This window comes from Mustela lutreola, chromosome 14 (assembly GCF_030435805.1).
Source record: "Mustela lutreola isolate mMusLut2 chromosome 14, mMusLut2.pri, whole genome shotgun sequence".
Classification (NCBI taxonomy): domain Eukaryota; kingdom Metazoa; phylum Chordata; class Mammalia; order Carnivora; family Mustelidae; genus Mustela; species Mustela lutreola.
Window position 1 is genome coordinate 5404984 of NC_081303.1, and position 25166 is coordinate 5430149.

The following is a 25166-nucleotide window of genomic DNA, read 5'->3' on the forward strand; positions in this document are numbered from 1 at the left end:
ATGAATGTCTATAAAAATATTTCTCTCTTGATATTTCTTTAATTTTTTTTTCTCCATTCCCAGTTTCAAGCCTTCCACAGTAACTTTCTAAAGTCCTATTTCGGGGCGCCTGGGTGGCTCAGTGGATTAAGCCGCTGCCTTCAGCTCAGGTCATGATCTCAGGGTCCTGGGATTGAGTCCCGAATCCGGCTCTCTGCTCGGCGGGGAGCCTGCTTCCCTCTCTCTCTCTCTCTCTGCCTGCCTCTCTCTACTGTGATCTCTCTCTGTCAAATAAATAAAAATAAAATCTTTAAAAAAATAATAATAATAAAGTCCGATTTCATCAGATTCCTTCCCTCCTCGCACATCCTTCTCCCCAGGGGACAGCTTGCCAGTCCCTTGGAGGTTTTTAAATCAAAATCTACCCATGGTGGGGGGTGGGGGGGGTGGGGGGGTGTGGGGGGGGAGTCACTCATTGCAATTTTTTATAAATCCTACTTCCTTGAACTCCTGTAGAGCTCCAAATCTTTTCATGCTCAATCTTTCAATAAATATAGATTTGGCCAATCTTATCATGCCCCGTCTCTTTCAGCCATCATTTAAGTCTGGTTCTATACAGTGAGAGCCCTGTGAAATTGTGGCAATCAGGCTGCATTCTTGAGAAGGCAGGTTTTAGTCACAAATACACTTAATGTTTAAAATCTCGCCTGTAACTGTTCAGATGGCATCTCAAGAAAAAAGATGGTCTACTGCTTTAAAATGCTCTGTCTCCACTTCCCTGGTTAAGTAGCCTTTTCTATTTTTTAATTATTTAACTTTATTATTTTTCCAGTTACTATTATTATTGTTATCATTACGAAGGCAATGTTTCATAATATGTTAAAAACTTGCATCTCTTTAAATTTAAAGCCACAAAGTCCTAAAATGTTACTTTAATAACTGAAACATTATAAGTACACATCAAAGTATAATAATATTTGAAATAAAATCAATACTAATTTGGAAAGGTACAATCATAAACTGGAAAGTGTCAAGAAATCATCAATTTCGTAAGTGTCTCTCTATGTGGAAAGTGTGTAAATGTGCAATCCCTGGTGCAGGGGATCTCTCAGATTAGCATAAATATTCAGGCATTCGTGAAAAGCCATGTGCTAGGGCAGAATTGTGTTTGTGAAAGGTGATGGGCAGGAGATGAAGCATTCAGTAAAGAATGAGATTCCGCTCTCCACCTCTCCCCATTCATAAATAACAAGTGTTTAAATGCACCTATATTGAAACGGTTCCCAGTGAATTCAGCATAACAGTAACAGCAAAAATGCCACAGTTCAGCAATCTGTGTTTGACTGTGAAGTGATTTCTCCTAAAGACAGATGCCACCCCAAGGAACAAAAGCAGAAAAACAATCCATCCTATGACCAGAGGCAACAGCAAGAAAAGATTAGAACTGCAAGTCTCTCTCCCTCTGGCCTCTGAGGCTCCCTGGCTCCATCTTTAGAGCGTCCTGCACAGACAACAGAAATGGTAATTTCCTACACAGCACAAAGCAAGAAGCTCTTTGCCTTTTATTCTGCTGTCAACTACATAAACCAAAGGATTTCTTGCAAACTACTGTACCCCCTCCCCCAAAACAAAAAACCAAGGGATACAGTTCCTGAAAAGCAACATTCAGGGTCCACTGAAGGTCAAAACATTTCCTCAAGTAGTTAACACGTTTAATTTTTGTTTTGTTTTGTTTTACTTCAAGTGCTCTAGCTAGGTTTTAGTATTAAAAAAAAAAAAATCCTCAGTACCAAGAAAAGGGAGAAGGGCTATTGTACTATATATTTTTATTTGAATGCATGTGGAAAAAGAAACAAATACTAAAAATTTCCTCATAGAATTTTCAAATTTCAAATAAAATGGCACTACAGCTCCCACAAATTCCTACAAAGGAATTATTTCTTTAATTTTTTTTTACTCCACTGAATGACTTCTATAATCCTAAAAAGGCAACACCCTTACCGTATGTTGTCACAAGCAGCCCACCATTAGTTCAACATCAAATAAAACACAGTCAGAAGCTCTAACCTTGCTCTTCCCTAGATGGCAATTTTTAATTCAAAAATACAAAAAAAGGGAATATCATTCTTTCTTTCCCCATCGACATTCTCTCTCTCCCAAATCTTTTGGACAGCCCCCAAACCCTACCACACAGCACTTACTATCCAATTTCTTTGAAGAATAAAAATAAATCAAACCATATTCTAAAATTTTAATCATCTGATACGCCATCTTCGCAGTGAATTAAGGCCATTCCTAAAGACTTGCTAACCTGATCATGTTTTTCTCAATGATTAACAGTAGGTAAATATATAGAACCTCACACTTCTTGTAAAAGCAAATAACCTTTGCCAGCAACATTAAACAACTTGACCATAAGCAGGCTAAATTTCAAGTACGTAAAACATGAAATAATTTTCCGTGAAATTTTAAGTTTCTTCTACATAGGTTATCCCTTTTGTTATTTCCCATTTAAAGCTTTTTAAAAAATCATTTCTCAGCTCCATCCCAGTGAAAAGTACTGTGAAGACAACACACCCACAGTGAAGCCATCTACGTGACACCAGAGCAAACACCCAATAAGCAGGCGCAGACTGGCAGGAGTTTCTCATGAGGAAAAGAACTGTTCTCAGCAATTAAATTTATTCCCATTTGTGTGTTTTGTTACATAGACAAAGAAAGCAAAAACTAACTCACCAACCTATAGGGAGCATAAATCAAAGTTATTATTTTAAAAATACAGGGTATTAAAAGGCCCAGAGCAGAAGAATAAAAGCAGGAAAATCTTTGGTTCCTTCCATCTGCCCTGGATTCTTGGGTTGCAGCTTCTCTATCAGCTAATTTTCTCTCAGTGTGGGGTTTTACTTGGTGTGCATTGCTCTCCACGGCCATTTCTACCCCTGTAGTTTTTTAAAGGAGATAAAGCAACTGTATAAGAATGCCTAACGACATCAAAGCCCGCAAGCTTCACTGGCTGTGTGTGGCATAGGAGGAAGAGGAGGAAGCCGTGAAGTAATGAGGATCTACTGTATTTACCTTATGTGCAGGGCATGTGGGCAACAATAGAAACCATGCAGGGGGCACGTTTGGTCAAAAAAGAACATGGCAGCCTAATGGGAGGCCTTTGTTCTTCAAAAGGGTCTCCTTTCCCCCTTTTGTGTTTCACCTAATTCATGGCATCTGAGCTGCTCTTGAACTTGACAGACGGAGAGAAAGAGTGGGAGAAGAGCGGGGGAGTCGAACACACAAAGGGAAGCGAAAGGGGGGACTTCAAAAGGAATTCATTTGTAAAAATTAGTTCTCTTGCCAGTTTTGATGAAGTTTGGGAACTTTAAAGGAGTTAGAGAATATCACTCAGGGTTGGAATAAATTTAATTTTCCCAGAGACTGTAACAAGAAATAACATAGATAAATAAGGAACAAAATGAATTATGTCCTTAGAACCTGTTACAATTTTTTTCTGCTACACACAGCTCTTAAAATAACAGTAATAAAACTGTTGATTCTCAACAATTACAAGACAGCATTCTACAAGCAGAACCAGTAATTAAATAATTTTCCAGTTTAGGGGAATTTTACTTGAGTGGTAAACAGCACCAAAAACTCTGCAAAACCACCAGCGCCCCCTGCAGGATACACACAGATGAGCATCCTGCAACATTTCAAAGCCTAATATATAAAAAGAAAAAAAAAAGTCACATTAATCTTTGACACTTTGACACTTTTTTTGAGAGAGAGAGAAGGAAAGAGAGAGAGAGAGAGAACAAGAGCGGGGAGCAGCAGAGGGCGAGAAAGAAGCAGGCTCCCCGCTGAGCAGAGACCCAGACCCAGGTCTCCATTCCAGGGTGCCTGGATCATAACCCAAGCTGAAGGCAGACGCTTAACCAACTGAGCCACCCAGGTGCCCTGACACTTCCAATTTAAAGTCAAGAACTAAAAAAAATTAGGGGCACTTGGGTCGCTCAGTCGTTAAGCATCTGCTTTCAGCTCAGGTCATGTATGCCAGGGTCCTGGAATGGAGCCCCATATCAGGCTCCCTGCTCAGCGGGGAGTCTACTTCTCCTCTCCCACTGCCCCTGCTTGTGTTCCCTCTCAGAGACTGTGTCTCTGTCAAATAAATAAATAGAATCTTTAAAAAAAAAAAAAAAAAAAACTAAACTAAAAAGAATTTTAAAAATCAGTGAAAAACTTCAGATGGAGATAAAGCCCTAGGAACCTTTTGCCAATTTTAGGTATCCATGAATATAAATACAGGACTCAAAGATCCTTAGCTATGTTACGTATTAATACAAAAGGTTGCTTCAAAACAATAAAAGATCACAGCTTTAAAATTGATTTATTTTTGCAGTGCCTGGGTGGCTCTGTCAGTTAAGCCTCCGCCTTCGGCTCAGGTCATGATCCCAAAGTGCCAGCTGGGCAAGCTCCCTGCTCGGGGCGGAGTCTGCTTCTTCCTCTGCCCCTCACCCCACTTGTGCCCTCTCTCTCAAATAAATAAGTAAAAATAAACTATCTTTAGAAACAATTATTTCTTTATGGTCATATTTCAATTTCATCTTACAAAAAAATTACTACACAACATCATTACTCATTAAAGTACCTTCAGAAAGTACTGGATATTTCCAAATCCACCCTCAGAAGAAAATGTGGTGCCAATAAGGAGATTTTTTAAAGACTTTCGAAAAACGAAGGCTCGCATAAACAGAGATAGCCTTGTCAAGGGAACTACTTTGCAGACGTAGCTTTCAACCGGACTTAAGGACACGAGCGTGCACGTGTCAGTCATGTGTATTTGTTTAAAAGTTAAGACCCACCGTTCTGATCAGAGCCTGCGTGGACAAGCAGCTGTGTCAGATGCGGCTATAACAGAGTAACTGTAGGTTTGGCTCCGACAGAAAGTGAAGTTTTAATCTCATTGTTCTGGACCAGATAACTCTGCAGGGGGGGGAGGGCTCATGTGCGCATGGTGGGGCGTTTTAGCAACATTCCGGCCTCCAACGACTAGTGCCATCAGCACCACCCCACAAGTTATGAGGCCCCCAAAAATGTCTCCGCACATTATCAAATGCTCCCCAGAAGGCAAAATCATCCCTCACTGGAGAACCACTACCCTAGGCTAACTAAAACAACTACCGCATGCTAATTTTACTTCTGCTAATTTTACTGTCTCACACATTCAATTTTATAAAAGTAACAAATCTGTTAAGCACTCGAAATATTTATCAAATTCTTAATAACCTGCACACCACATTCTACAGTCACCAGTGAATAAGACGGCACCAGTAGGCACAGACTTTAAAAAAAAAAGAAAAAAAGACTCATCTGGTTACTAACATATCACCAGCTAACAATACGTTTCATGTGGTTTAACGGAAAGAACACTGAAGTTGTCAAGTGAACTAGGAACTGTAAACTATCCAAGTATAGATGTTGAACCCAATATATATCCAAAATGTATCCTGAATCCATCATTTCTCTGCAACTTTCACAACCTTCATTTCCGCCAACATCATGACTCATCCAAAGAGCCTTCTCAGTTTCTACTCAGCGTTTACTGTAGACCCTTCCAACCCCTTCTCATCCACCCGCCCACCCACCCATTCAACTACTATTCACTGAACGTCTGCTACATGCCAGGCATTCCATGCACTGAGAATACACTGGTGCACGAAATTTTCTTACAGAATACTTTACCTACGGAAACTTAAATTCTAATGTAACAGATGTGGGAAGGCAGTAGGAGGCAGAAAGAGCAGGCAGGGAACGATGGGCAGGAGTGGAGACTGGTGTTCCACAGCGTGGCCGGGGACAGACTCACCAGTTGTATGAAGACCTGAAGAAGGTCAGAAAGTGAAGCATGTGCATATGGGGAAAGTATCTCAGGCAAAGAGAAGAGCAAGTACAAAGACCCTGAGGTGGCAGCATGCCTCTGCCTTCTACTGTGCATGAAATGGGAAACGACAAGGAGATTTGGAGCAGAGAACTGTGCTCTTAACACTTTAAAGGAAACCACCAGGGGACTAAGTCAAGTATAGGCCTTGGGGCTGTAAGGGACCAGTTAATTTACATGACATTAGACCAGAGTGGGGTAGTGAAGATAAGAAATGGTCAGATTTTAAGATATATTATTAATCGCAAATTAATGTTTTTTAAAACATAAATGGGGTTGTGCTCAACTCAAAAGCCCTTCAGCTGCGACTTTCTTCCCACTGCACTTTATATAAAATGAAAAATCCTTAATATGACCTACACAGCTCTGTAAGATCTGGTCTCTGCCTAACTTTTCTAGCGTCATCTGAATTCTCAGTAACCAAAACACCTTCTGGCCACACTGACCTTTCTTTCAGGTTCTCTACTACCCCAAATTCTTTTCCATGGGGCAGGGCTTCGCGCATACGGTTCTCTCAGCCTGAAAAGCACTTCTCACTCGTGGCCTGGCTCGCATGATCACCGCAGCGCTCACATTTCAATTCGCAGCTTGGAAAATTCACTTCCACGAAGAGACCTTCCCCAACGTGTCACTCTGAATTTGCTTTGCCCCCTTCCCCCATTATATTCTCCCCAAGTACTCTTCCTTGATAGGGCCGCTCACCCTGGTTAGTAATTACAACACTGGTTTAATTATAATTCATGGTTAATGTGTGTCTCTCAAGACTGTGGGATATCAGGAGCGGAGACTATGTCTGTGTCACTTACCATCACAACCGCAAGGTGTGACACAACGTCTCATACCTAGCAAGTACAAAAAATAATTTTTGAACAAACGATAATGCTTTCATCACAGCTCTGCCAGACATAATCTAGTCTCTTAAGTTCTCAGGGCCTCAACATACTTTTCCCCCTTTTTAATCTTATGACTATAAGAAAGTCCTAGAAAACAGAGTAAATGAGACAAACAGGACACCAGAAAAGTTTTAGGAACAGTTTTCCTGAAGCAGTCAGGGAGTGGGAGAGAGAAATGAGGGAGGGCCTTGATTGTTGGGTTATTAACTTCAGACTTCATTCAGTGGCCAAAGGAAGGGGTACTGAAGGCTTTTTGAGCTTTACAATGCTACAAGCAGAACAGCGTATTTGGAAAATTAAGCTCTCTGTAATGTATAACTAACTGAAGAAGAATCCGAATGCAAAAATTTAATTAGAATCCAAACGCAACAAGTACTTCTGCTCTTTCTGCCATCTTGGAGCCTGTGGAGGCCTACTGGGAACAGGGCTTCTAAAATGACAATTATTTCTGAAAGGCTATGGTCCAAGGCCATTTCTGCTGGTGGTAAGTGGGGTCTCCAGAACAAGAGAGAACACACAGCTCTTCCTAAAATTTACGGTGTTCACGCTCGAGATGAAACGGAACTCTACCTAGGCAAGAGATGAGCTTATATGTACAAAGCAAAGCACGACACGGTACCTGTTGGTGGCAAACTGAACAAAACCAGAATAATCTGGGGAAAAGTAACTCATGCTCATGGAAACAGGGGCGCGGTCCCTGCCGAATTCCAAAGCAATCTCCCTCCTAAAGCCATTGGCCACAGAGTCCATGTGATGCTACAACCCTCAAGGATTTAAACTTACTAGAAAGTAAAAAAAGGTGTAGATTTGTTCTCTTGTATTTTTGTTAAAACAAAACAAGTGCAACAATGACTTCTGACAGTGGGGAAGCCCCCAAAGAAATGCCAGTCATATAAAAAAATTTTTTTTAATTAGAGTCCAACAGGTAAATAGGGCCTCAACTACTTTTAAAAGGTAATTGAATGTAAGAACGCAAATATATACTTTCTTACACAATAATTAATGAAGATATTCAGCATTATTTAATGACCAAATTAAGCTTATGTTTGTTTTCATTATATTTTATACAGAAAACAAAAAGGAACCAACAACGAAAAACACTTGGATTTTCCTGTTCATTCATCACCTACGATGTAACCAGATTAATCTTCCAAAGCATGGCTCATACCATATTACTCAGAAAACTTCAGTGGCTCCCCACCGTCTACTGAATTAAGTCCTGATATTTAAGACTCTCTACCAACTGACCCCAACTTACTAGCTTTTACTTCCCTATATTCTAGCCAAACTGAACTACTTTTGCTCCAACACAGCCAGCTTCTTCTGTCTCTACTAGACCTTGGTTCATACTGTTCCATCTTTCTAAACACAATTCCACCCTCCGTGCCAAGTTCACCTGTCAAAATCCTACCTTCCTATTTCAGGGCCCAGGTCACACGCTACCTCCCTCAGTCTCACTCCAAACCCCCGCGGGTACAAAACAACTTCTCCTTCTACAGACACTCACAGCCCCAGTGCTTTGTAACTTACTCCATGCTTATGTTGAATGACTTTCTCTCTCCTTATACGTTTGATCTTCCTGATTAAATCATCAAAAATCTCTAGTCCTTTTTGTGAAAGGAAGATGGGTACTTACGTACACCAAATTAACAACTGTATTTACAGTTTGTAAACTGTTCTAATAGCCTATTCCTTTGGAGGGCAGGAACTGTTTATGATTCATGTTTTGTTTCTTGCAATTCTTTGAACAAAGTGTCTGTTTAAAAACCTTTGTGTAATAAGACTAAAAAAAAATTTTTTTAAAAGATTTTATTTATTTATTTGACAGAGAGAAATCACAAGTAGATAGAGAAGCAGGCAGAGAGAGAGGGGGAAGCAGGCTCCCTGCTGAGCAGAGAGCCTGATGCGGGACTCGATCCCAGGACCCTGAGATCATGACCTGAGCCGAAGGCAGCGGCTTAACCACTGAGCCACCCAGGTGCCCAAGACTAAAAAATTTTAAGTTGAAAATAAATACACCCCTTCTCACTCCAGTCTTGTTCACGGAGTCGCATTTAAAGAAAGAACAGAGGTGCCTGGGAGGCTCAGTCAGTTAAGCATCCAACTCTTGATTTCAGCTCAGGTCATGATCTTAGGGTCATGAAATCGAGCTCTGTGCTGGGCTCCATGCTCAGCTTGGGATTCTCTCTCTCTCCCTCTTCCTCTGGCCCTCCCCCACTCCCTCTCTAAACACACACACACACACACACACACACACACACACACACACAATTATTAAGCACCTGCACTGTATTTAGCTACTGTGCTAAGAGGTAGTATAGACTATTAATAAGAACTATAAAATACCACCCCTGTCCTAAGAAGCTTATCACTATATTGCTAGGAACATAAGACAATTTCCACAGCAATCAGAAAAGTAATAAAAATGTTATCAAACAATTAAATTCTAAACTATGAATTTCAAAAGAGCTGGCATAGATAACAAGTGCCATGGAAGTGTGGAACAGAGCGACCACAGCTGGCTAGCCGGGACGAAGAATGTTTCTGAAACGCACAGCTAGACAGGCAAGAAGAGGCAAGATTATCCAAAACAATGTGTTCCCTCAGGTTGCTCCAACAGTCATATCCTCCCTACATCTTGGTTTAAAAAATAATGACCTATAAATGTACATGCTCACTGGCCCCATTCACTTTACACAGAAGTCCTCTACTAGCCCTCATATGTAAAATCCAGAAATCTGAAAACACAGCATTTTCCAAAATACCAAAAAAATCATTTTCTACATTTTCCTCAGGAAAAAAGGGAAATCTCAAAGATGACCATTTAGGAAGCCAAATTAAATTTTAAAAACAAACTAAATAAATCTTTATGGCCCCAGCCTGACTCAGTCTAATAATTACCACCTTAAGCATCAGTAACTGAACAAATTTTAGATGGGATATAGTTGACTTGAAGTCAATGTTCAACTGTTTGAGATTAGAAGAGTCACTTTTAACTCATTCAATGAGAAAAAGCAGAGGGTGTGGTGGTTTGAAGTTGAGACCTGTGGGCCAGCTGGCCTGGGTTCATAATCCCAACTAATCAGGCCTCCTCTGTGCCTCAGTTTACTCATCTCTAAAAGGAGAACAAAAAACAGCTCACTCCTAGTATGGTTATGAGACAAATGAACAAATGCATCGAAGCATCAGTAACATGTATAGTAATCTAGCACAGAGCGAGCAACCAAAAGACCGATTATTATTATTCAAAGGAATGAAGGACACTAACTCAGTCAGGATGACCTAGGCACTAACACACTGTAACAGCACCCCCCCCCACCGCTTACCCACGGAGGATAGGTTCCACCACTTCCACCGGATGCTGAAACCTCAAATAATACAGAATCCCGACATACACGGTTTTCTCTTTACATACATACATACCTAACTATGATAAAGTTTCATTTAAAAATTATGTACAGTAACAGATTAACAATAACTAATAATGAAACAGAACAACTGTAACAACAGGTCGCAATCAAAGTTGTAGGAATGGACTCTCTCCAGTATCTCACTGTACCGCACTCGCACATTGCACTGATGATGTGGGGAGAAATGCCCACGGGATGGGACCCTCCGGAGTAGGGGGTGGCACAGGGGCTGCGGGAGAGCATCAGGCCACTCCTGCCCCTCTGCCCAGTCGGAATGTCGATGTGCACATCGACGCGCCTCCGGAGCGCGGCTGACCACGCGGGGCTGCAATCACGCAAAGCCAAACCACACACACAGGGGGTGACGGTAGTAAACAGAAAGTACCAGCTTCAAAAGTAAAAACGAGGCGTTTCTACTGTGTCGGGGCCCAGGGGAGGCTGCCCCAAAACGGGCCCCTTTGGCATAAAGATTATTTCGAGTTAAAAGTAGTAAGAACCCAGCAGACGCAGGCAAGGCCCTCTGCCTCCCCCAACAGCCTTGATTTACACTGGGAAGTAGAGCCTGCAAGGGCACTGAAGTATTAAGGAGGAACTGCATCATCTGCATGATAGAACAATCTTGTTTCCATTCACCTTTCTGCTGAGTCTTCTCCCTTTCCTGTGCTCAGGCCCCTCCCTTTTCCCTTAGCTCCTAGAAGCTTCCTGTTGCTGGTCTTCAGAATTTCAAGTCTTGTGGATTCCCTGTGCGTACGTACATCCATTAAATTTAATTTTCTCCTTTACTTTGTCTCATGTCGACTTGATTCTAAGTCCAGTTGGAAGGACCCAGAGGGAGGTCTTCCTCCCCGACACATATGAAATTCACATTATATGAAATTCACATTAAAGGAAATGCAGAACCTGTGTACACATAGAAACTCAATGTATGACAGAGCTGACATTGCATAAAAGCAGAGGAAAGGGAAAAATTTTTCAACCAATCACACTGGAAGAACTGTAAGTCCATGAAAATGTCCTGACCTCATACCATACACAAAAATAAATTCCAAGTTGATTTATGACCAAAAAGTAAAAAAATAAACTTTATAACTTCAAGTAAATACAAGGCATAAAAAGTATAAACCATGAAAGAAAAGGCTGTAGATCCAACAGTATTAAAATTAAAAACTTGTTACTCAAGGTCCATTTAAGGAATGCGAAGACGGGGGCAGTCAGTTACACTTCTGACTCGTTTTCTACTCAGGTCATGATCTCGGGGTCCTGGACTGAGCCCCACTTCTGGCTCTGCACAGAGTCTGCTTGGCCTTCTCCCTCTCTCTCTCTCTCTCAAATAATTAAATAAAATCTTTAAAAAGAAATGCAAAGACAAAGCACAGACTGGGAAAGGGTGTTATAACACATAATACCAACAAAGGATTGGAATCCAAAAAATTGCTGTGAATCAATGAAAGAAAAAACAGTCCAATTAAAAATGGGTAAGATATATTAACTGTCAATTCACAGAAGAGACATAATGACCAATAAGCATATGAAAAGGTGCTTATCTCATTAATAAGAAAGGAAATACAAACTAAACCCGCTATGAGACACCATTTCACAGCCACTGGGGCTGGCAAAAATGAAAACTCCTCAGCAAAGATGTGGGAGCAGCGGGAACCACGCCACTGCTAGGGCTGCAAACTGATCCAGTCACTCGGTAATACTTAACCAAGCTAACAGCAGGCATCCCCTACAACACACAACAATCTCCCTTCCGGCTTACGTGTGTACGTACACATGTGCACATGCATACTTTCTCACCCGTGCACGTGCACGCACATACACACACACACACACACACACACACACACCCCTTAACAAAACTCTTGCAGCACATGTACCCAAGGACACACACAGCAGCACTGCGTGTAAGCGCCAAGACCTGAGAACATCAGAAATGGGCATTAATAAAAGAATGTGCCAGTTCCTAGCCTCAGCCTCCAGGCCAGGCACACTTCCTCTTGCTTTCCTATAACCCCGCTCAACTGCCTGGAGAGCAACACTGGGCCAGCCTTCCGTAGGATAAAACATGTGAAGCAGAAACCACCTCGTCCTGACCCGCCCAAACTGGAGCCAACTCCAGCACCTGGCCGGACGCCGGGAGCAAGCCCAGCCCTGATGCGCGAGTCACGTGGCTAACCACAGTCTCATGAGCCATGAACCAGTGGTTGCTATTTTAAGTCAGTTACGTCTGGGGGCTTGTCACAAAGTGACAGATAACAGATAACACAAATGGATTAAAGCAATACATATTAATGTGAATAAACTGGACAAATAATACTACATGTAAAAAACTGCAGAAAAATCTATGTTATCATACATACATATGTTTTAAAAGCATTGTGTAGAGTTGTTCGACATACGCATGAAGAATGATGGTTATCTGCAGGTTTGGAGAAAGGAAATGCCACTGGGGAGAGGCACCCAGGGGCTTCAAGCTTCCCAGAGAGACCCTCCCTAAAATCTCAAACCTCCCCATACACCCTGTTCCATATTCCCTTCTCGGCTTTATTTTTCTACTAAGCACTTACCATCAGTTAATTCCATAAAAGCAAAGATTTGTACTGTGTTTGTAGCTCCCAGAATAATGACTGGAGCCTTCTAATTTAAGGCTTCCAGGTAATGATAATCTCCACCCCCGACAGAGAATTGCGGCCTTGAACAGTTAGTGCCATGGCCGCAGCTAAGGACAGGAGCGGGCGACCTACAGGCTGCAGCCAAATCTGCCCTCTTACCTGTTTCATGTGGTCCGCAGGCTAAGAAGAGTCTTTACAGAAGAACATTTCAATTGATTTGATAACAGAGGACACTAATTTTGAACCCCAATTAAGTGAAATGTTACCCGCCCCCCCCCCCCTAATAATTCTATTATCCTCATTAACAGACCTGAATCAAAGATGCCTGGGCGGCTCAGGTCATGATCCTGGGATGGAGTCCCATGTCCTGCTCCCTGCTCAGCGGGGATCCTGCTTCTTCCTCTGCCTGCTGCCCCCCCTGCTTGTGCTGATAGTTAAATAAATAAAATCTTTTTTTAAAAATAGACATATCACAAAAATTTTTACTCAATTATTGTATTTTGAATTTCAGTAACTAGAAATACATGGAAAATGTTTTTTTCTCTTATTATAGAAGTATCTCCATTTAAAAAAAGTATCTATATCATATTCTTGAAATGCCTCAAAGCTTAAAATATTTACCATCTGGCCCTTTACAGAAAAGGTTTGCCAGCCTCTAATTAAGAGCAACAGCCATGGTGAATGCTGTGGAAATTTAGGCAGGTTCTTAAACTCCCCATGCTTTAGTTTCCTTATCTGTTATCTATCTAAAAGAGTTGTTAGAAATAATAATAGAAGTAAAATATATAGAACAAACCAGACCACTAGGAAAGGCTCAATAAATACAGGATATTATTATTAGTGATGAAAAAACAAAAACAAAACAAACAAAGAAAACACAATTATACAATGATTTGCAACGTACGGTAAGTGCTATGAAGGAAATAAAGGACAGAGATAGGTAACAGCCAGGATACCAAAAAATGCCTAAGGATCACATTCAGAAAAGGAAGAAATACGAAAGAAATATAATGGGGAGGAGTTGCTGATTCTTGTCCCTAAAGTCACGGCCCTCAAGAGATGGAGACATACCCAAGCCATGAGAAATAGCAAAAAATGAGGTACATTTGAGGCACCTAAGTAGCTCAGTTGGTCAAGCGTCTGCTTTTGGCTCAGGTCATGATCCCCAAATTCCAGGATCAAGCCCTGCACTGGGCTCCTGGCTTAATGGGGAGTCTGCTTCTCCCTCTAACCCTCTCTGCTCTCATGCTTGCTCGCTCTTTCTCTCTCTCTCTCTCAAAAAAGAAAATAAAATATTTTTCAAAATGAGGTGCATTCCCTCTGTGGTCACTTCTGGAGTTAACAACACACCTGGAGGCAGCAGAGCCTACTGATTAAGAATGGAGCATGAGAATCTACATGCCTGTGTTCAAATCTCAGGTCCAGTATTTATAGCTTAGCTCTGAAACCTTGGGCAAGGTATTTAACCTAAATTTCAGGACTTCTCTTCTGTAAAACGATGGTTAAAAACACCATCTGCATCCCAAGACTCCTGTGCGTAGAGAGGGTAACACAGCTCGGCCCAGTGAGCAACGCACGAGGGTATCATTAGGACCAGACGCCAGAGTCTCGTCTCAACGGATCCCTTAGTATTTCCTAGAAAGCCAATCATTTGTAGTCTGCATTTTCCAATTTCTCCAATACTCTTCTGCCTCAGACAGTCCTTAATAAAGCTTTTGTTTTATTTCTCAGCCAATTTCTTCAGATTTGTAGCTACTATATATATATTCTTAGCCCTATATATTTCTAACATTTCCAACTAAAAATCGATATTGGGGCTCAAAAGAAAGATATTTTTCTAGGGGAAAGAGTTATAGTAACTGACATTGGACCAAACTGCCATCTACTTCTCATCATTTGGACACAGGTGTATATAATGTTACTGTAGTGCTCTTCCTCGTTTTTATTTTCCATAGAACAAATAAAATATTGCCAATGCCTCAAAAGAGGTTGTTTTTAAGTTATCTTTCTCATGCGCATATGAGCATTTGCTGGTTTTTCTGTTTAAATCAAAGAAAAAGTAGTGCCAGTGTCAGATTTTAAAGTGAGAGACCATTTGATGCCCAAAATGAGACATGATCCCCAGCACTACCTATTCCTGTACAAAACAATAAATGGCTCCCTGCAGGATACAGTCTCCAGCTCACCTACCCAACTTAATAACAATCTTATCACCAGAAGTACCCTGAGCACTAGATAGCATCAGGAAGTGGCTCTGTTATAAATTTAGGAACAAAATTAAAGGTCCTAGGGAGACATTTTCCACAAGCACATCCAGACAGTGAAAAGGCACTGCCACATTCAAACAGGATTTTACTGCTTTATAAGTATCTCTCTCCCTGAAGCGACTCAAAATTATGACTGCCTCAAAATAAAGATTTGTGTAGCTGTAACCAGTGTACCCAGACCCTAATACATCAATAGATACGCACTGAGGCGCTTCGGAGCAGGAAAGTCATTGTACTGCTGTATCCCAAAGAGTTTGTCCAATACCATCACCAAAAGGGGTGGGGGTGGGGGGAGACACATCTCTCCCTTTATCCACAGGCAGCTCATCAAAAGACCATCACTTTTTTTTTTTTTTTTTAAACTCTCCTGTTAGCCTAAGTAAGAGAATGTGGTATAAAAACCACTGAGCTGGACGTCCAAGATCTGAATTCTAGTCTCGCTATTACTTGTCAGATGACCGATCTCTAACAAGTCACTTAAGTTCAGTTGTTTCCTGCTTAGGAACTCAAAGTTACTTGGTGTGAACATGCTCACCAACTCTTCAGCTAGAACTCCTGTTATTTCCAACATTTATTCTCCTGTCTCAACAACAACAAATCACTACCATTTCTCTATCACTTCAGGAGCCTATCAATTTCAACGCACAGGAAATTTATCATGGACAGATAAGTTAAAAAAGGGGGCAGGGGTGGCCCAAGTGACTGGAATAGCCAGGAGACCAGACGACCCACCCTCAAGCAGCGTCTTCAAGGCCCTATTCCTCCGTCTCCGTCTCCCTCTCTCCCTCCCTCCCACTCAACTTGTCTCTCTTCTTACTCCGACCTCACTCTTGGGCGCCCTGCGGTACCAGCTGACTGCAGCCGCCCATGCCCTTCGTGGGCCCGGGTTTAGGCTCAGCAAGGACAGTTCCTCCCATTCTGCTCCAGCAACAACAGAAGCTGCCTTCACTTGAGAAGCTGCTGCCCGGTCACTCGATCACTCGCCTGGGGGAACACAACATAAATGGCAGAGCGGAGTCGGCGCCACACAACGGGCAGGAGCTGGGAGCGGGAAGGAGTGAGACGCTTCACACCAAACAGATGTTCTTTACACCTTCTCCTACCCAAGGTAAATCCCTCCACTGAGGCCCCGCGGCCATTTCGCTCCCCCATCAGCTACATCCCCAGCCCACTATCTTCTTCCAAAACGTCATGAGCCTTTAAACCTTCCCTTCCATTCCTGCCCACCACTCACACTCTCCATCTATGGGAGAAATCACCGTCTTCTCCTAATCTCCCGAATCCAGTCAGTCACAGATTCTCCAAGGCTCCACCTCCTCAGCTTCTTCTTCAGTCTTCTTCCCCCCCAGCTGCTCGCACCCCCCTCCCTGGGTGCAGGCCTCCCTCCCACCGCTCCCGACCAGGTGTTGAGACTGTCTCCGACCCATCGCCCACCTCCGGTCTCCACCACCCCAAAATCCATGTTCCATACTGTCACCTGTATCCCTCCAAAGTTCAAGTCCAATCTTATTCTTCCTTCTTTATATTTTGGGTTTTTTCTTTTTTTAAAATACTTTTTTAAAAAAATATTTTATTTATTTATTTGTTTGACAGAGAGAGATCACAAGTAGGCAGAGAGGCAGGCAGAGAAAGAGAGGAAGAAGCAGACTCCCCTCCGAGCAGAGAGCCCGATGCGGGACTCGATCCCAGGACCCTGAGATCATGACCTGAGCCGAAGGCAGCGGCTTTACCCACTGAGCCACCCAGGCGCCCTTTAAAATACTTTTTAATGTCTCCTTGTTTCTGGTAGTATAAAAACGATCTTATTTTTTATCATCTTCACCTTACAGTTTAATCATGCCAATTACTGCAATTTCCAAAACTTAATCACTTATTTCTTACCAGTCTTTTTGCTCACCTTGCTCTGTAGATCGAAATTTGCCTGGGCTACTCTGCGGCTTCAAGGGATTCCCTTAACTCTAAACCACTTGGGAGAACAAGACTCAGCTAAGGTGTCTCCACTTTTATGAAACCTCTCCCGAGGTACCTGCTAGGACTTCTTTCCTTGTGCCCTCACAACACCCAGTACAGTTCTCGCTCACAGCACCTATAACGATCTATCGCATTCACCTATTTGCAGGTAAAAGTAATTCTCAAAAGCAAACAGGCCTTAGCATCATCCGAAAAGCTCTAAAGCACAGATGCCTGAACCTACGCCACACCAGACACACCAAAGCAGAGTTCAGGCCCAGGCCTGTGCACTACGAAAAAGCTTCAGGGCAGTTAACATTACCTAACCTATCTCTCCAGGCAAAAAACACTTACAGGTGATAATCTACTTGAGGAAAACAATTCCTATTAAATATATCCAGTCCTTCAAACTGTTCCTGACAGTAGGGAAACAATAAACGTTATGGAATGTTACAGAATGTAAATCTTATACATCGCTGTGAATTACAGTTACCAAAAATCACCCAATGGAAGAAAATTACCATAACATACCATCTTCAGGCATTCCAACTAAATAAAAATTTTTATACACTGGGTGAGGGGGATGAGCAAAAAGATAGATGAGAAAACTACCTGAACCATGTTTTCCTCTGATAATCAAAAACAGAACATTGTCCTGTATGCTCAGTTGCTGAAGCCAAGGACCAATGTTTCTAACTTCAGCTTCAAGGTCCTCTATGATCAGGAGTACTTGTTGTTTTTAAACGATGAATAAAACTAATACTGTCTGCATTAGCTTTCTATGCAGCGGGAATCAAGATACGGAACACAGCTCTACTATGAATTATAATTAAATACTCAAAGAAACAACCACTCCCTATGTCAAATCCAATTTAATAAATATTTCCTGCCTACCTTCAGGGCCAAACACTAGTTTCGGTATATTAATAAGGAGAACAAGAGGTTCAGCGGCTGTCCTCAGGGAGCTGAGATTCAGGAACACAGCAGCTAAAGAATGTTATGGTGCTCAAATTTTCACTAGCCAGAAGTGAGACTACTAAATGTTTTATCTGTATTCCATTATAACCTTTAAGTAAGATCAATATTCTTATCTCATACAATGTTTTTAAAAGAACACTAAGGCATTTTCCTAGTTTGAAATGGATTATCCAAATTTTTCCTCTTGAAAAAAAAAGTTGCCGTATTTTTTTTCTAGAATCATAAAAGAAGGGAGCAAATAGGTAAAAAATGAAGTGATACAGAAAAGACATTAAAATTTCCTTCAGCCAGTATTTTCTATTCTTTTCCACACTGAGACAAACAAACCTAGCATTAAGTTAAAAAGGAAAAAAAAATCTAAGAGGAACTTTATTTTTTAAAATAAAAAAATCTTTGGGGTGCCTGGGTGGCTCAGTCGTTAAGCATCTGCCTTCGGCTCAGATCATGATCCCAGGGTCCTGGGATCAAGCCCGCATGGGGCTCCCTGCTCAGAGGGGGGTCTGCTTCTCCCTCTCCCACTTCCCTGCTTGTGCTTCCTCTCTCACTATGTCTCTCTCTGTCAAATAATAAATAAAATCTTTTTAAAAATTTTAAATAAAATTTAAAAATCCTTAATATAAAGGCACCTGGGTGACTCAGTCAGTTAAGTTGATTTTGGCTCAGGTCATAATCTCAGGGCCCTGGATGGAGCCCTACATCTGGCTTCCCTCTCAGCGCAGAGTCGGCTCACCCCCTCCCTCTGCTCACACTCCTGCCCTTGTGCTGGCTCTCAATCATGCACGCACGCGTTCTCCCTCTCTCTAAAATAAATAAAATACTTTAAAAAAGAAAAAAACCCTTAATATAGTTCCAAGTTTCACTCTGGGAAAAAAACGAACTAGAAAAATAAAGGATGAAACATGTTAGTGGGGGGAAAAATGACACCTTATTGTATAAGAGAGTTAGTAAATTCTGAGAGGCTATAAAATGATAACTTATTGTACCAGGGAGTAAATTCTCAGAGGCTACAAAGTCTCAGGCTGATGAGAAATAAAAGCATAATTCAAACCATTAAAAGTGAGTACTACAAGCTTCCCTTCTGAAGTGAAACTCTTGGCCTCATAAGTGATGATCAAGTTTGTCCGAGTTTCAGACATATTTCATTAGCAAACTCATCATAACGGGCTCTTTGGGCTAGTCCACTTAAAAATATGCATTGTAATGAACTGTACTGCAATAAAACAAGGCCATTTCTTAAAAACCCGAAGGCCCAATTAGATTATGTAAATTTGAATTAAATATATACATAAATCAGTCAATACCCAAGGCTCCTGGCAAAATGCCAGCCAGCAGTCTTTGGCATAAGAAACATTAGAAATGCCATCCTAGAGGGATATGTGCCTTTTTTCTCTAGTGCCAAAACACATCAGACTGAAAGCTATAACCTAGTCACCCTGTAGACGCTGCTATGAGCAAGGAAACCACCCAATGCAGCTACACTCAGAGGACTGTCCACCTTTTCTATTGGCCAGAAATACTACTCATTTGGGCACTTGTGGCTCAGTTATGAACATCCTTGCGTTCGGAGTTTGCAAAAAAAGTAAAAAACCAAATCTAATAAAAGCTGTAACTTAAGAAAGAGAAATTAAGGAGTCAATCCCATTTACAATTGCATCCAAAACCATAAGGTACCTAGGAATAAACCTAACCAAAGAGGCAAAGAATCTGTACTCAGAAAACTATAAAGTACTCATATAAGAAACTGAGGAAGACACAAAGAAATGGAAAAGTGTTCCATGCTCCTGGATTGGAAGAACAAATATTGTGAAAATGTCTATGCTACCTAAAGCAATTTACACATTTAATGCAATCCCTATCAAAATCCCATCCATTTTTTCAAAGAAATGGAACAAAAAATCCTAAAATTTATATGGAACCAGAAAAGACCTCAAAGCCAGAGGAATATTGAAAAAGAAAGCCAAAGTTGGTGGCATCACAATTCCGGACTTCAAGCTCTATTACAAAGCTGTCATCATCAAGACAGTATGGTTCTGGCACAAAAACAGATGCATAGATCAACAGACACATGGAACAGAATAGAGAGCCCAAAAACAGACCCTCAACTTTATGGTCAACTAATCTTTGACAAAGAAGGAAAGAATGGCCAATGGAAAAAAGACAGCCTCTTCAACAAATGGTGTTGGGAAAATTGGACAGTCACATGCAGAAAAATGAAACTGGACCATTTCCTTACACCACACATGAAAACAGACTCAAAATGGATGAAGGACCTCAATGTGAGACAGGAATCCATCAAAATCCTTGAGGAGAACACAGGCAGCAACCTCTTTGACCTCAGCCACAGCAACTTCTTCCTAGAAACACTGCCAAAGGCAAGGAAAGTAAGGGCAAAAATGAACTACTGGGATTTCATCAAGATCAAAAGCTTTTGCACAGCAAAGGAAACTGTCAACAAAACCAAAAGACAACTTGACAGAATGGGAGAAGATATTTGCAAACGACATATCAGATAAAGGGTTAGTATCCAAAACCTATAAAGAGCTTAGCAAACTCAACACCCAAAGAACAAATAATCCAATCAAGAAATGGGCAGAGGACATGAACAGACACTTCTACAAAGAAGATATCCGGATGGCCAACAGACACATGAAAAATGCTCCACAACACTCGGCATCAGGGAAATACAAATCAAAACCACAATGAGATACCACCTCACACCAGTCAGAGTGGCTAAAATTAACAAGTGAGGAAATGACAGATGCTGACGAGGATGCGGAAAAAAGGGGAACCCTCCTATACTGTGGGTGGGAATGCAAGCTGGTGTAGCCACTCTGGAAAACAGCATGGAGGTTCCTCAAAAAGTTGAAAATAGAGCTACCCTTTGACCCAGCAATCCCACTACTGGGTATTTACCCTAAAGATACAAATGTAGTGTTCCGAAGGGGCACGTGCACCCGAATGTTTATAGCAGCAATGTCCACAATAGCCAAACTATGGAAAGAACCTAGATGCCCATCAACAGATGAATCGATAAAGAAGATGTGGTATATATATACAATGGAATACTATGCAGCCATCAAAAGAAATGAAATCTTGCCATTTGCAACGACATAGATGGAACTAGAGGGTATTATGCTTAGCGAAATAAGTCAATCGGAGAAAGACAACTATCATATGATCTCCCTGATATGAGGAAGTGGAGATGCAACGTGGGGAGTTGGGGGATAGGAAAAGAATAATGAAATAAGATGGGATCGGGAGGGAGTCAAACAATAAGAGATTCTTTTTTTTTTTTTTAATATTTTATTCATTTATTTGACAGACAGAGGTCACAAGTAGGCAGAGAGACAGGCAGAGAGAGAGGAGGAAGCAGCTCCCCACTGAGCAGGGAGCCTGATGCAGGGCTGGATCCCAGGACGCTGGGATCATGACCTGAGCCAAAGGTAGAGAGTTTAACCCACTGAGCCACCCAGGCACCCCCCGTAAGAGACTCTTAATCTAACAAAACAAACTGAGGGTTGCTGGGGGAGAGGAGTCGGGAGCGGGTGGTGGGGTTATGGACCTTGGTGAGGGTATGTGCTATGGTGAGTGCTGTGAAGTGTGTAAACCTGGCGATGCACAGACCTGTACCCCTGGGGCTAATAATACATTATACGTTGATAAAAAAAAAAATTTTTTTTTTAAAGCTGCAACTTAACTACACAATTACACAGAATACAGATAATTATCTGGTTAGTGCTCTCAAATTATCAACAATGGAATTTATTATGGTGCTAGCTCCCCTTCACGGTGAGAAAAAACTAACACTGGAAACAGATCTGGGGATCTCAGGTCCCCCTACAAAATTTCATTATTAGCCATTCCTGCATGGGCTTCTTCAATATGGAAAACTATACAGGAATTAAATTTGGATAGCACTTTGGAAAAGCGCACTTGAATTCCTCAAGTCTTTCAGGGAAGATTTGGTGGGGACTGCTGTTTTGCGGGTATATTCTACGAAGAAACTGCAAACATCTGTGCTTCTCCTCATTTGCAAAGACATAACACATGAAACCTGAACTACTGGTTCTAAATATAGACTCTCTGGAGATCTGTTCAGATAATCCTAATAGCAAACAGGATGGCCTTTATTTGTAGAAGCATCCAGAGGGATCTTGTTATGACATAAAAAGATAAGAAAACACATTTAAAAAATGGAGAAAATTGCCAACCCTTAGAAAAGAAATACATCTGACTTAAATAATCAGTGTATCCAGAAGAAACAGGAAAAGTTTAATATTATCTTATGTCATATCTATTCTCCCATCCTTGTCTCTGAATGACAAAATACAGAAAATCATTTTATACTATACATCATGAAGCCTGTCACACCATATATTCAGTGATGACAAAAATGGTAGGGTGTCTTCACTCACTCTGCAAAGCCTATTATGTCAAGCAGGAAACATCCTATGGTCAGGACACAAGCTCAGGCTGTCAAATCAGGGGAACTTTTAAGAGGTATGACCTTTTAATGGAAAAATGTTATTTTCCTAGTACCTGATATGGAGAAAACATGAAAGAAAATCAAAATTAGGGGCGCTTGGGTGGCTCAGTAGGTTAAGCCTCTGCCTTCGGCTCAGGACATGATCCCAGGGTCCTGGAGGCCCACATCGGACTCTCTGCTCAGCAGGGAGCCTGCTTCCTCCTCTCTCTCTCTCTCTGCCTGCCTCTCTGCCTACTTGTGATCTCTGTCTATCAAATAAATAAATAAGATCTTAAAAAAAAATCAAATTAAAATTTCCCACTAATATTAGTTAAAACTCTCTCTAAACTCTTTTCTCTCCATACTCAGGAAAATACTGATAAATATTGGCTCTAATTTTCTGAGGGACAAATGAATCCAAGATTAGTTTTAAAGCTAAAAACCTCGTAGTCTGCTCATGAGATTTTCTTAAAATAGGTCGCTCTTTCATACACACATCAATCTATTACCTGAAACTGTTGAGTTGGTTATACATCTTTACTGATCTCCTAAGGGACACAGTTCTGAAGCTACTACAATAACAATTATTTTTACAGAATCTTAGCAAAATAAAGTCTTTGTATGTGTATCATTTTTAATCTAATCTAAACATAAGTAGGAAAGGTAACAAAATTTGAAGAAATAAAATAACTTACAATAAAAGTAGACAGGGTGTTATTAAGATATATTTTTAAAATAACACCAGAAAACTGAAGCACATAATATATTCCAGGCACTTAGATTTCCTCTGTTTATGAGGTTACAAGAAACCATGTTTTAGAGTCTGTCTGATCCACTCTGTTGACTTAAATAATGGGGGGGGGGGGGGGGCTTCCAGAGTCCACTAAAGGTACAGTTATGCCCAAAGCTCATAGAAAACCAACAGACTGTACTACTACCTTTGTTGCTTGTGTACATCAATGTTTAGCCCCAAAGTCGTATTCTTTTGGGGGGAGGCTGACAATGAACTAATTCTCTCAAACAGAAGATTACATTTTTTCCCCTGATGTTCCTGTGGTGACATCATCAAATACAAAAGTACTATTAAGCATCATTTTCCATTTTTACTAAAATTTAAACACCATAATTTAAATTCTGATAAAACCTATAAACAAGAACAACAAAAAGAAAACAACGGTATTTCCCAAACCATGATTATTGCCTTCTTTCTACCCGACCCAGGTGAACATTCCCCAAAACTATCAGCATAATTCAAACACTCTGAACTAGTAAAGATGAGTGTCCATCCACATCTTCATCTCAAATCCTTTTCCCTTCTTTGATTTTTGGAAAGAAAATGCCAGAACAGATCGCCCAGAATGACAGTTAAGGTCAAAATACTGCTATGCTAGGAAATATACCAAAAAGAAGACACATACAACAATCTGATCGTACAAATAATGTTCCTTGTCACTAAAGCCTTTGCATTATTTTATGCAAACAAAATTAATATGTCAATTACAAAAGTAAACATATCCCCATTAATAAAATGAGTATCTTCATCTAACAGCGAGCAAGGGGCAGAGATAATAGAAAGCATTTTTGCAAACTCTGCATTCATTCTCATCACAGTGCTCACTGAACACACAAGGCCTCTTTGCACCAGAGGGGATGAGTATTTTCCACTTAAATAACTGTTCCTTTAGTTAGGAGTTCCTTTACTTATGATACTATAGTTAGGTGTATCTTCCACTGAAATAACTGTTCACACCTATAGCCAGATCCTGAACCCCCCTCCCCACCACCGAGCTCTTCTTTCTCTAACACCTTAAACTCTAGCAATGCAACCCCACTCCTCTTGGATCTGTCACTCCCTCAGTCCCACTACAGATCTACTAGCCCCCAACTCAACAAGTTAGTTAGGCAAACCTCCTGCCCTCCTGTTTCCTGAGACCATTAATTGGCTCCTTTCTTCAGTTCCATATCAATTCCACGGAGACCATAAGGTCCATTAATGGCTTTCTTATCGCTATTGTCCACTCCCTTGCTTCCTTGTCATTCTGCTGTACATCCCAACAAAGCTCCTAGGCCTGTCAGATTCCATCTGACTGTCTTCTCCACTCATACACTTTGGGCTTCCAAGCACTGCTAGCAAAATTAAAAACAGAAGGCACAGCCCTACAGGTCGGTCCTCACAATCCTGAAGGTGTCCCCATGAACTTCTCTTTAGAACCCAGATTTCAATGGGTGGAGGAAGGACTTAAAGGTGTAGAGCAGATGAAGGGAGTTGATGAGTTTACATTATGTTCGAAGCAGCTTGGAGAAAAGGAAAGAGATGGAAAAGGCTGGTTACGCAAGGGAGCCGAAACAAAGTGGGATCCCGCTGAGGTTTAAAAGGGTTGGTAACTGGAGCAAGTTTGGAGGCAAGAAGAAGATAAAGATGTCCAGGATTCCTCCCAAAGTGGAAAAAAATGGACAGGATCCATTGCTTCACATTTTATGAAAATAATATACTTGATTCAGTAATACAAGTTAATTAAAAAGGGTTTATTTCCAGTGCAACCCATGGTTTAACGTCTTGCATAGTAAAAGCCCAATCTCTGAAATCAGACAGCTGACTTTGACTTCCAGCTCTACAGCTTCCTACCTATGTTATTTCCTAGACAAGTTATCACATCTTTCTGTGCCTCAGTTTCCTCATCCG

At 41.2% G+C, this 25166-nt stretch overlaps 1 protein-coding gene and 1 pseudogene across 5 annotated transcripts in view; one reads left to right on the top strand and one right to left on the bottom strand.

The window, feature by feature from the left end:
• The window catches only part of POU2F1 (POU class 2 homeobox 1), a 172447-nt gene that overhangs the window by 116327 nt on the left and 30954 nt on the right, over positions 1–25166 (bottom strand). The gene's annotated exons all lie outside the window — the stretch shown is intronic.
• Positions 7234–7575, top strand: LOC131815182 (large ribosomal subunit protein eL33-like; annotated as a pseudogene).